A 12,778-nucleotide genomic window follows, 5' to 3' on the forward strand; every position below is an offset into this window, starting at 1 on the left:
CAGCTTTCCGAGGACTGAGCCTGCCTATCGCCCTCTCTTAAGATATAGCACCAGGTTGTGGGAAGAGCAGGAGGTCTGGAGAAATTGTCTGGGGCTAGATCTCAGCTTTATCTCTCATTACTTGTGTGAACTTGGGCAACTCTTTTAACTTCCCCATGCTTCAGTCTCTCTATTTGACAACTGGAATAGCAACAGTACTTATTTCACTATGTTGTTATGAAGATTAAATAAGTTAATATTGATAAAGTAATTGGAAAAGGGCTGGTATATAATATGCGCTATATAAATGCTTGTTTAATAAAATTAAAGAAAAAAGTCTTTTCGTTAGTCTTCAAACCTGGTTACCCAGGTTGCTCACAACCATCTGTGTCCTTTTCCTGATAGCTTCAGCAGCTCCAGCAGCTGTCTGATACTTTCTTTCATGGCATTCTTGGGGTATAGAGGTTTTGATCAGGTTCTCAGTGCGTTCTGACTATAGGCTCACAACCAATCATGCATTGCTGGGGGCTAGAATCTCTGAAGCAATATGGCCATGAAGGTGGGCTGCATTCTTACTGCTCTCAGATCCACAGACTGCTATTCTGTTCCACTCCTAGCCAGGCAACAGCTCTTTCTATGATGGGTGAGAAGTCCTAGTCTTACTGATATTTATCTATATTCCAGAATCCTCTTCTCACAGTTAGCTCCTCTAAAAACCATCTCAGTTATTCTAAGGCATGTGTTGAAACTTAAAATGCCTACTGGGGTAAGGTAGTTAGTGTAAAAAGGTGAAACAGGTGAGTGTAGGAGACAACAGGGAGTGGTGGGGACTGGGTATATTTAAAGGTGCAGCCACTACACAGCTCCAGCTGATTGATGCCACGAAACTTGTGAACCTAAAGTTTGCATAAGTTCCAGATTTTTCAAGAGAAGCTGGAAATTTAGTCTTACATGAAATTGTTAAACTTTTTTGTGTTGGCAACTAATTCTACATGAATGAAAACAGCATTTGAGCCAAACAAATCATGTCTGTAGGGTGCATACACTTCAGGCACGTCTGGTTTGTGATCTTGATCCTAAGGGCTTAGAGTTTTGAATGAGAAAAGCCATAAAGCTTATAAGGTACTTCTGTTGACATGGAAGAGAATCAGAGGGAAATATCAGGTATCAAAAAGTCCCCAAGTATTAATATTTGAAAATATTATCCTGCCACACCTTTCCTGACTCTTTTTATCTCTGCCATTCCAAACAGAAGTGATTAACCTCCTTATCCAAGTCTACATAGTTCTCTGGACAGGGATCTATCGGATTGCGCAACAGCACCACTCTATCCCAGGAGTAGCTTTATGTTTTCATACTGTTTGCTTACATATCTCTCTCACCCTGCTAAAACCCTTGAGGTGGGAGCTCATTATTAATTTTTGTTTTTCTAGTGCATAGTCCACAGATTGGCCTGCAATATATGCTCTAAGAAGAGACTTGAAGGGAAAAGAACACTCTATGCAGGAAAAAAGGCACATGCAAGGGCAGAGAGTCATAAACCACCAGGGGGTTTAAAAAATCTTATAATGCTTTAGTTTTTTACGAGAATGAAATAATAGGGAATGAACAGAAGAAAAGAAGGCAAAACCATGCAAATGCTTACATATTGTTTTAGCAGCTTACATTAATCTTTGAGTAAAAGGGAATCCATAAAATTATTTTTAAAAATAGTAATAAAATAATTATATTTTATATTAGAAGATGGATTGAAGGGGTATATTTAGTGGTCTTTTGCTTCTGTGGCAGCCCAACATTGTTGAGTACTTTCTACATTTTATGAATATTCTACATTGTGAATTTTACCTTTCCAAACTTTAATTCGGGAAACTCATATTCCTAGGCTCCCTTGAAGCTAGAGTACAGGTGTGTGATCTCAGTTACACCATTCAGAGGCACCTGTGCAAGACTTGGATTTGGAACTGAGCCACGATAGGAGTTGGCTAACTGTGGGAAAACAGCTCTTGTGGCAAGTACAATGACAGACATATCTGGTTCTTTGGAAGCAGCTGTGGCAGAGTCTCTGGCATTGTCTCCATCCTCCCAGATGCCAGGAGGTGGTGGCACTGGAGCTTTTACTGAGCAGCCCCTAGGGTATGGTTGGACATTTTTCCTGCATGCATAGCTCCAGAGCTCGATCCCTGGTTCTTCTGCAGATTCTGCAGCTAACCAGAACATGAAGATTCTCTTACTTGCAACTAAGAACACTTACCAATACAAGATGATATCAATAAACATATTGCCATCTTTCCAATGAGGGCTGATTAGGGCTTGCATCAGGGAGGAATTATAGAGATGCATTCAGAGCACAAATTTGAAAAATGTTAGGAATATTTTACCAGATAGGTGTCATTGATCAGACAAAAAGGAATTTGAAAAAATGAGAACAAATCAGGACAAACGTTGAGGAGGAAAGAACCGAAGTTGAAGGGTTTAATGCTGTATGGCCCCAGTTTCCACAAAACTGAGTGAGTCGCAGTCAAGTGCTTTGAGCTGCTGGCATAGGAATGGGCTTGGGGCTAGAGGATCATCAGAAACATTGAGACAGCCACAATGCTTCATGGCCTGGGAGTGGGAAATGAGGAAGTAAACAACTGGCTGGTCCTGGCTTTTAAGGGAGGCAAATTAATTTAAAAGGAGGTTGGTAGACTAGGTAGAATAAGAAAATGTCAAGTGGCCAGAGTACCTTTCTCCTATTATTCTAGTTTGTGTCTGTATCCTCAGATGTTCAATAACTATTTGATGTTAGAAAGAATGAATCAGATGCTACTGGAGGTAAACAGATAGAAAGCCAGAGAGGAGAAATACAGAATTTAAGATCTTGCATCTAATGCTAGACCTTTGCTTTCTCTCATTTGCATACTAAATGTAGGGCTGCAGATGGCTTCATGTTATTACAGCTGCTGAATCAACTTACATTGGCTGCAGAGTTCTATTGCCCTTGCCACAGAAAATGACCTTGATGGATAGAAGTATTCTCTGGGCTCGTTTCAGAAGACAATAGCAAAAGCAGGATTAATTCAAATGATGGGTTAATATGTACCTTAGGCTCCATCAAATAATCTTGAGGGCAACTAGAAATCTTTTTAGAAGTCTGAGGTTAGAATTAAAAGCTCCTTAGATGCCTTGCTCACAATTCTGTGTTGTTATTTTATTATTTAGACATCACCAGCTGCTTTTCTAGTTTTGATTAGGTTGCCTAACATTCTGTGGTTTTCTTTCTTTTCTCTTCTGCTTTCCACACTTCATTTTTAATAAAGAAAGATGAAAGCAAGAGTGTCTTTTCCACCTATTTAAATAATTTTACCTTTGCATCGGCATGTTTCTCACTTTTCATAATTTGTGAAAATGTAACTATTATAACAGAAGTGCACAGCAGCATGTCTGGAAGTCTGTCTGAGATCATACAGCCCCTCGTCACATTTAGAAGATCCCAAAACGCCAATGAAAAGTATGCTGAATGATTCAAATAGGAGTTTGTGAAGAAAGGTTAAATGAATTGGGATTATTCATTCTGTATCATAAGGGAATTTGCTAAAAATAATATTAATTTGTCTCAGACAAAGTGATCTGTTTAAAAGAGAAACTATGACATCTTTAAAAAATTTCCTTCTCTGTGAATCTTAAAGAGACATACCTATGTTAGCTGAGCTAAGGCAAATCCCCTTGGAAGTGTCTGATTTTAGGGCTGTATCAGGGTCTAACCAGGAAATGGGCACCACACAGATATTTGCACAGGGAAAGTTTAATGTGAAGAATTATTAATTATAACAGGGAATTGGAGTTACATGGGATTAACTAGGAGGAAGTAAAGAGAATGGCAAAGAATACAGGAATGGCAGATACAGGAAGCAACCCTATTCCTAGGGCTGGGGCAGGGTACCCAAGAAGGAAGCTCTCTCCCAGTTCCTCAGGTACAGATCAAGTCCTTGTTGTAGAAGGCATGGCTGTGGTCCATAGAATGGCAGGGAAGTTGCTGTGATCGTGCTCTGGTGGAAGTTGCTGGAAGTATACCCTCTAGGGTACCAGGGAAAGCTGTTGATGGGGAGGTGTCTCAGTGGAGCCACCCTGCTACAAAGCCTCCTGGTGAGGGGTTGCAAAGAGAAGCTGCTAGTTTCCAGGTGCTGCTGACTGCTATGCACTGCAGGAGCTAGCCATGGAGAAGCTGTGAGTACTGTATGAGCTGAGCCCTGAAGATGCTGTAGGCGCTGCCAGGGCTGGGTGCTGGAAGAGCCAGCTCTGCTTCAGGAGCCTTATGAGAAAGCACACCTGAACCAGGAAGAAAACTACTCCTTCCTGTGATGTCTCTCCAGTGCCCTCTACTGACAAAGTTTAATATTGTGCCAACTGGCAAAGAAAAACAAATTAAAGCATCTAGATCCATTTTTGCACAGCAGGCAATGAAGGGTGATTTTGGAGATAAGGCAATAGATTGATAACTGGCACAAGGTATATTTTTGAGATGGCAACAGGTAAGGTGTAAGGTGGGCTAAGAGAGAATTTTGGCTTTGGTTTTATGCTTTGTGGCCTCTCAGGATGCGGTAAGGAGGTTGATGTGATAATATAGATCCTGCATAATTCCAAACAGTCTATCTCGGTCCTGCCAGTTGTTTTCTACAGAGCTTGCATTTCTTTTGAAAGAACCCATTAGCCCACTGGACTAGATATTCTTTTGCAGGTATTCCTTTTTTAGTTTTGAGGGGTATTGAGTATGTCTATTTATTATTGTTATTGTTGCCAATCTGAAAAAAAATCCTTTTTATTTTAGGTTAATGTAGATTTTATGATTAAACCACTTCTGAATCTTTTCTTGTTACTGAATGTATAACTAAAGCAGGCTTGGACATTCACTCTGTATAGTTGGGTTTTTGGTTGCTTGTGGGGACAAGTCCAACCTCTGGAACATGGGTATTTACTTTAAAAGTATTGTTTACATAGTGGCTATAGCTGGGGAATGAAACATTTCTTTCTTTTCAAACTTATTTGTGCCTCCAAAAATTGTTTCATTGTTTTCGTAAATGAAAGAATAATGGGCATGGTACAGACTTTTTGGCACATAGTAGTCTCTCCTTATCTACTGTTTCTCTTTTTACAGTTTCACTTACCTGTGGTTAGCTACAGTCTGAAAATATTACAGTACTTTGAGAGAAAGAGACCACATTCACATAATTTTGATTATAGTATATTGTTATAATTTGTTCTATTTTTCTTATTGGTTCTTGTTAATCTCTTACTGTGTTTAATTTGTAAATTAACTTAACCATTGGTGTATATGTATAGAAAAAACATAGTACACATAGGATTTGGTGTTATCCACTGCTTCAGGCATTTGCTGGGGTCCATGGAGAAGGAGGGACCACTGCATGTTCCAGAAATTGGGAATGAGATGATTGGGTAAAGAATCCTGTTGCATGTCAGATGGCTTTTAATTGTTTGGTTTCAACAGAATTGCAGGAGACCCTCAGTGGCTTTTTAGTTGATGAATCATTGAACAAAAGAAAACTTCAAATGATATATCACTTTATGATACTCTTGAGAATAATTTAGAAGGTTTTTACAGACCAGTTGTGTTACTATAACAAAACTCCTTCCATTCCTGTCTACTTATGTATGTGAACAAAGTTCCTCAGCACTTACATATTTGAAAGTGAAAAACAGAAATACAATCTTTAAAAATGTGTCTCATCCTGGCAGTGAGTAATATTCACCCACAGACACATGGGCTAATTTAAAAAAAAAATGCCTCATCTATCTCATTAAAAGCTATTTTTCTAATAACAGATTACTGTGGTTGGCAGAATTCTAAAGATGTCCCCCCAGGTTTCCTGACTCCTGGTTATTCAGTCAAACACTGATCTTGGCACTGCTGTGAGAAAACTTTGCAGAATTAAATTTACCAATCAGTCGATGGGTCAATTGACCTTAAAATAGAAAGATTATCTTGAATTATGGTGAACCCGGTGTAGTCACATGAGTCTGTAGAAGCAGAAGCATCTGTCTGAGAGATGCAGCAGTGGAAGAAGAGATGTGGAGTGAGAGGGATATGTTGTACCCTTGCTGGTCCTGAGACCCACCTGCAAGGACCAGAGGGCAGGTGCTAGGAGCTAAGGGTGGTCTCCAGCCCACAGCCAGCAAGGAAATAGCACCTCATTCCTACAGCTGTGTAAAACTGAATTCTGCCAACAACTTGAATGAGCCTGGAAGTGGATTCTTTCCTCAAGCTTCCAGAAGGGAATTCAATCTTGCTAACCCTTGATTTTTTGTTTGCAAAACTGAGCAGACTGAGACTTCTGACCCACAGAACAGTGAGATAACAAATGAGTTGTTTTAAGCTACTAAATTTGTGGTAATTTGTTACAGCAACAATAACAACAGACAGTCACTTGTTATGTTAAATGATATTTAAGCAACATAGTTAATGTATTTTACATTGTTTTGATCATTTGTAATCAATAGTAATGTTTAAATTGACAACATTCTCAAAGAAAAATCTTTAACACATAATTATATAGTTACAGAAATAACAGTTTGATTTCAGTTTACATACATATTTTTCAATAGAAAACTATGATAGAATAATAAAAATATCATTAAACATCAATATGTTACATTAAGACAGAATTATGACAGGACAGTAGAATGGAAATAAGTATATAAAGAGCAAAAAAGGAATAATATAAGAATTTTTACTGTTAAAGAAGAGCTTGTTAGTGGATATTTTATTTTGATTTTTATTTTTGAGACAGAGTCTTTCTCTGTCGCCCAGGCTGGAGTGCAGTGGTATGATCTTGGCTCACTGCAATCTCTGCCTCCCAGGTTCAAGCAATTGTCCTACCTTAGCCTCCCGAGTAACTGGGATCACAGGTGCATGCCGCCACACCCAGGTAATTTTTGTATTTTTAGTACAGACAGTGGGGTGAGGGATTTGCCATGTTGGCCAGGCTGGTCTCGAACTCCTGGGCCCAAGTGATTTACCTGCTTTGGCCTCCCAAAGTGCTGGGATTATAGGCGTGAGCCACAGATCCCAGCTGTTAGTGGATACTTTAGAAATGAATGAGGATTTGTCAAAATCATACAGTATTATATTCCACTGAATATATTTAAAAGAGTAAACTCATAGTTTTATCTTAAAAATTCATTATTGACACTATCCTATATACATTTTGCAACTATTTAAATTTGTTGAAAACATTTTGTTATCAACTTAAAAATATGCAAAGGACCTCGTGGTCTGTCCAAATTCCTTCAAGGAGTAAGCACACAAGAAAATTTGAAGACCATTGGTTAACAGGACTCCATTTTCTGAGTTTACACACAGTATTACCTTCCACTGGGGTAGGCATGAGAAAGCTTGTGAAGTTCAGAAGGTTTTCTCATTCATTAACTCAATTATCCATTGTAGACTGATCAAACCTGTATAGAGGACTCACATTACATGTTTAACTTATATGTAGCTATATTCACTCAGCAAATTAAAATGGGGAGCATTAGGGCAGAGAAATAACAACTTGAATTGACCAGACAGGTCTGCCTGGTTTCCACTTAGTGTATGCATGTGTTGGGTGGGAGTGAGATAGTGTCTTTTGTCTTGGCACCTATCTTCATGCTTAGTTTATTTTATTTTCCTTTAAGTTAAAAGTAGAGACAAGGCCTCACTATGTTGCCCCCGCTGGTCTTGAACTCCGGAGCTCAAGCGACCCTCCTGCCTTGGCCTCCCAAAGTGCTGGGATTACAGGCATGAGCCACCATGCCTGGCCCACGCTGAGTTTTATACTACTGACCTGTTTAAACATTCTCCCATTTCTCACATCATGGTCCTAAATACGAGCCAACTAGCTCCTCTGCTGCTCAAGTGAAGAAACAGCACCGGTCTCAGACCTAGCTCTCAGACATAATTCTGGGGGAAAGACACCATGCCCAGGAACTACGTTATAAGATAAACAACCCAGGAATCCTGTCCCGGAGACCACTAAGTCAGGTTGTTTCAGTAAAAACACAAGAAGATATATGTCCACCCACTTTTTGATCTCTTGTCCTATAAGATTTAGCTGTCTGATGAGTTTTTACTCTAAGGGTTTTGAATTCATTGATACAATTTTTCATTTTCTGCCTCATCTTGAAGTTTGGTGTTCCTTCTGAATGTCTTTCTTAATGGTTGGATCATCTACTTAGTCACCTATCCTAAACACGTAAGATCCTAGCCTCTTCGCTTTCTAGATCCCTTCAAGACACAGTCATATCCTGTCGTGTCTGTTTCCCAAAAGTTTAAAATTGTGTGCCTTCTTGCTGTTTGCAAATCCAGCCTCAATTAAGGTGTTCACTGTTGATTGTGTCCTGGTCTTCATAACTGTCTCCTGATTCAACCCTAAGAGCTCAGTACATTTGGACTTAAATGCAAATCTGCCCATGTCTTTCTTCCACTTAAAACTCCTTTTCATAACAAACACAGTCTTTTATACCTTTCTCTTTTCATCTGATGCCATGCCTCTCCTGGAGCCATATTCTTCAAACATGCCATCCTCTTTCATGCCTTCATAGACTGTATCTTCTGTAAGAATGGGCTTTCATCTACCTTCTCCATGTCCATCTGGACAACTCATCCTTCAAATATCATTGTGTACACGGTAGGAATGCTGCTACCAGTTACCACCTACCACCATCACCACTACCATCAGCACTAGAATTTATCAAGATTGAACACATTATGAGCTGAGAAGTATGTTAGTCACTTTCCATGTATAGATGTTGTTTATATTATACAAAAACTCAATGAGGAGTTGAGAAATGAACTCCTTCTTTTCTCTAGATTAGGAAGCTAAATCAGATATATTTAAGTGAGTGGACCACGATTCAGAACTAGGGGTATGTGCTTTCAGAACTCATTGATGGAACCACTGCAATTTGGAGCCCTGCTATACAACTGTGCTGAAGGAAGGAGGCAGTTACTCAACCCCTTCCCACTGCTTCTTTTGTAAAATGAGGATCTTAATACCTTATTAGCAGGGTTCTTTTGAAAATTAGCAAACGCTATTGAAAGGAAACTGCCAAGTCTTTATGATAAGTAAGTCCAGCTTCTGGAGATATTTTCTTTAATAACCCATAATATAGTTAATTTAAAGCTGGGAAACTTTACTAAAGGCTAGAAAACAATAAAGAGTAACATCACAGGCAACACAAAACTAGATAATTTGACCCAAGAACTACAGATTGTTTGGAGGTAACATGTATGATCTAGGACTACCAGGACTGACTTACCTAGTGTGTGATTTTAGCTGGCTTCTGAGGATTGGGCTGTTCATGTGTAGACTTAGCAATGATGTCTATTTGGTAGAACTATTGTGAGAGTTGAATTTATTCCTAAACATACATTTATTGAGCCCAAAGCTAGGCATTCATTGATAACTAATACACAGTTTTTGACTTAATCCTCATAACAAAGGTGCTGGGGGTGCTACTTTGATTCCCAATTTACAGATGACAAGAGTAAGGGCTGAAGAGGTTAGGAAACTTGCGTAGGTCACATAGTTGGTGATTTCCATACCCAGGACTGTAACCCAGGCAACCTGGTTCCAGAAGTGTGTGCTCAGCCCATCTGCTGCACCGCCTGATGGTGTGAGTGGAGACACTACCGTCATGAAGCTTGCAGTTTAGGATGGTGCATGTGTAAGAAAACAAAGAAATGCACAATTAAAAATAAAATAAGTGCTATGAAGGAAATAAACAGTGTGTGTGGCAAAGAAAAATGGGGAAGGGGTGTCTGAGATCCATTAGAGACAGTGGTTACAAAAGTTTTCCTTGAGGAAAGTGATGTTTAAGATTGGATTAAATGAGAAGATGTGTTTAGTAAAGGGAAATCTGGGCACCCTGCTAATAATGTTCCCTTTCCTTTCCTTTCATATGTTGAAATAAAACATTTTTTTTTTTGACCCTGCATGAGCTCTCCCTGCTTGTGATTGCTCTGAGAGGTAGAACCCCAGGGAAGATCACACTTGTTCAGGTGGAAACTATGAAAAGTCACAGAGGACTCCCGGGCTTGAACAACTGGCACATAGATGCTTACACATTACTTTGTTTGCACATGAGATCTTTTATTAAATAATTGAGAAATCCTAGCTATTTACAGGTATTGTCGTTCTGTGCCTTAACGATTTGTTAGATTTCAAAAGCATCAACTTAGTTTCGTTGTTCACAATGGCTTTGAAATGGTGTTAAGACTTCTGGAAATTCATTGAGGGTTAGCAGTGTCGTTGCCTATGCTTTTTACTTCTAAATAATAGCTTATTTCTTTGGCAAACCTATCATTTCTAATTTAATGGGTAGTACTTCAGCAATTGAGCTATCTTTTTGAAAGCTACAATGGCAGCTAAAGAAATCCTAACAGAGAACTAAAATAAGATAAATGGGAAAGGGACATATTACCTCTTTTTGCTCATCTGGTTGTTATTGTTAATAATAATAATAAAATACCAGAAATTGATATAACTGTCTTTTTTAGCATCATTTAAAATATCCTTGGGAATGTCATATAAAATAGCAGTTGTAGCAGTGTGATATAAATTATAGTACAGTAAAAAAAAAAAAAAAAAAAAAATTGGCAGTGGTGTGTTCTGCCTGACAATTGCTGCCTGATATTTTGAAAGCAAAATAGTCACAAATGTATTTAGGCCATTTCATTAAAAAAATGAAATTACGCTTTAGGTAAGCTTTACCCTTCATCCTCTTCCCCTGATTGTGATTCACTGATTCATGATGGATGAGCGTTATGGTGTGGCCGCCTGACTGTAAGATGGCCTGGTGAGCTCTGCCTTCTGGTACCTATGCCCTTATGTGATCTTTTCCTCCTGAGTGTGAGCTAGATTTAGTGACTCACTGTAACAAATAGGAAATGGCAGAAATAAGGGGCTGTCTCTTCCAAGATTAGGCTGTAAAATCTGAGTTTCATCTTGGGTGCTTTCTCTTGTTCTTTCTTAGATCTCTCCCCTGCGAGAAACCAGCCACCATGTAGTAAGCAGCCCTGTGGCGAGGCCCACATGAGGAAGATCAGGGCTGGCCAACATCCTCTGAATGCACGTGGAAACAGATCTCTGTCCCTCCCCTCAAGGCCCAACTGTGCATCCAAATGAGATCACAGCCTTTGTTGACAGCTTGACAGTCTCCTTATGAGCCAGAGAAATCAGCTAGGTGACTCTCAGATTTCAGACTCACAGAAACTGTGAGATAATAAATGCTTATTGCTTTAAATGCTAAATTTTGGGGGTTATTGATTATGCAGCAATAGACAAGATAGATGAAGAGTACAATGGGAATGATAAATTCTACAGTGGGCCCTAGATCACTGTAAACAGGAGCCACAGTGATATAATCCCAAGTCTCCAGTGTGGCATGAGGCTGGGAGCATGCTAGGGTTTATCTAACTTCTTGGTTTTGAGTTTCTTTTCATTTCCCTAGACTGAGGCTAAATTGGGATTTGCTATGGTGAGAATGTGTCTTCCAAATTTCGTGTGTTGGAAACATTCCCCAAATTTATATATTAATGATATTTGGAGGTAGAACCTTTGAGAGATAATTAGGATTAGATGAGGTCATAAAAGTGGAGTCTCCATGATGAGACTAAAGGCTTTATAAAAAGAGGAGGAAGGAACTGAGTTGACGTGCTCTTGCTCTCTCACCATGTGGTACCTTCTGCCATGTTATGACACATTAAGAAGGCCTTCATCAAATGTGGCTCCTTGATTTTGGACTTCCTAGCCTCCAGACTGTAAGAAATAAACTTGTTTTCTTTATAAATTATCCAGTCTATTGTATTCTGTCATAGCAACACAATACAGACTAAGACAGGGGTCTTCATTAAGAGCAACAAATATAGAATTTAGCCAACTAAAGTAAATTCATTGGAAAGATGTCTGGAATGGGGTAGATGGGGTGGAGTGGGGGTATAAAATCAACAGGAGGCTGTGAGCAGGCTTGGGAACCTGTTGGAGGCCGCAGAGTTCCAGAAGCCAGGGAAAGGAAGCATCACAACATTGTCTTAGCAGCAGTGGTTCAACACAGCAGCACTACAATACCTACCTTCTGATGCTATTTTCCATCCTTGCTTCATTCACTCAGTATTCAGAGCCCTGAAAAGAGCCGTCCATTGACCATGCTTAGTTACCTGCCCACCCCTGGTTATACTGGTGTTGTGAAAGGAAGATGGGGGCTCTTTGGCCTTCCTAATGGAGGGCAGTCACCAGGGATGTAATCTTTGTGGCAGAGACTGTTACTGACATAGTTGGAATGTTTGTCCCCTCCAAATCTCATGTTGAAATGTAATCCCCAATGTTGGTGGTGGGGCCTGGTGGGAGGTGTTTGGGTCATGGGAGTGGATGCCTCATGAATGTCTTAGTGCTGTCCTCACAATAGTGAGTGAGTTCTCTTGTGATCTGGTTGTTTAAAAGTGTGTAACACTTTCTCCTTTCTCTCTTGCTCCCACTGTCACCATGTGACATGCTGCTCCTAATTCACTTTCCACCATGAGTAAAAGCTCCCTGAGGCCTCACCAGAAGCCAAGAAGATGCCAATGCCCTGCTTCCTGTACAGCCTGCTGAACCATGAGCCAATTAAACTTCTTTTCTTTATAAATTACCCAGCTTCAGGTATTCCTTTACAGGGAAGCAAAATAGCCTATTACAGTTACCATTTACCCATTGTCTGCTTTCCTCTTTTTTAGTAATAAAATTTACTGGAGCCACGCACCCCATTTTTCCAGCCTCCCTCACAC

Source organism: Pongo abelii, chromosome 7 (genome assembly GCF_028885655.2).
Source record: "Pongo abelii isolate AG06213 chromosome 7, NHGRI_mPonAbe1-v2.0_pri, whole genome shotgun sequence".
In the NCBI taxonomy this organism is placed as follows: Eukaryota; Metazoa; Chordata; class Mammalia; order Primates; family Hominidae; genus Pongo; species Pongo abelii.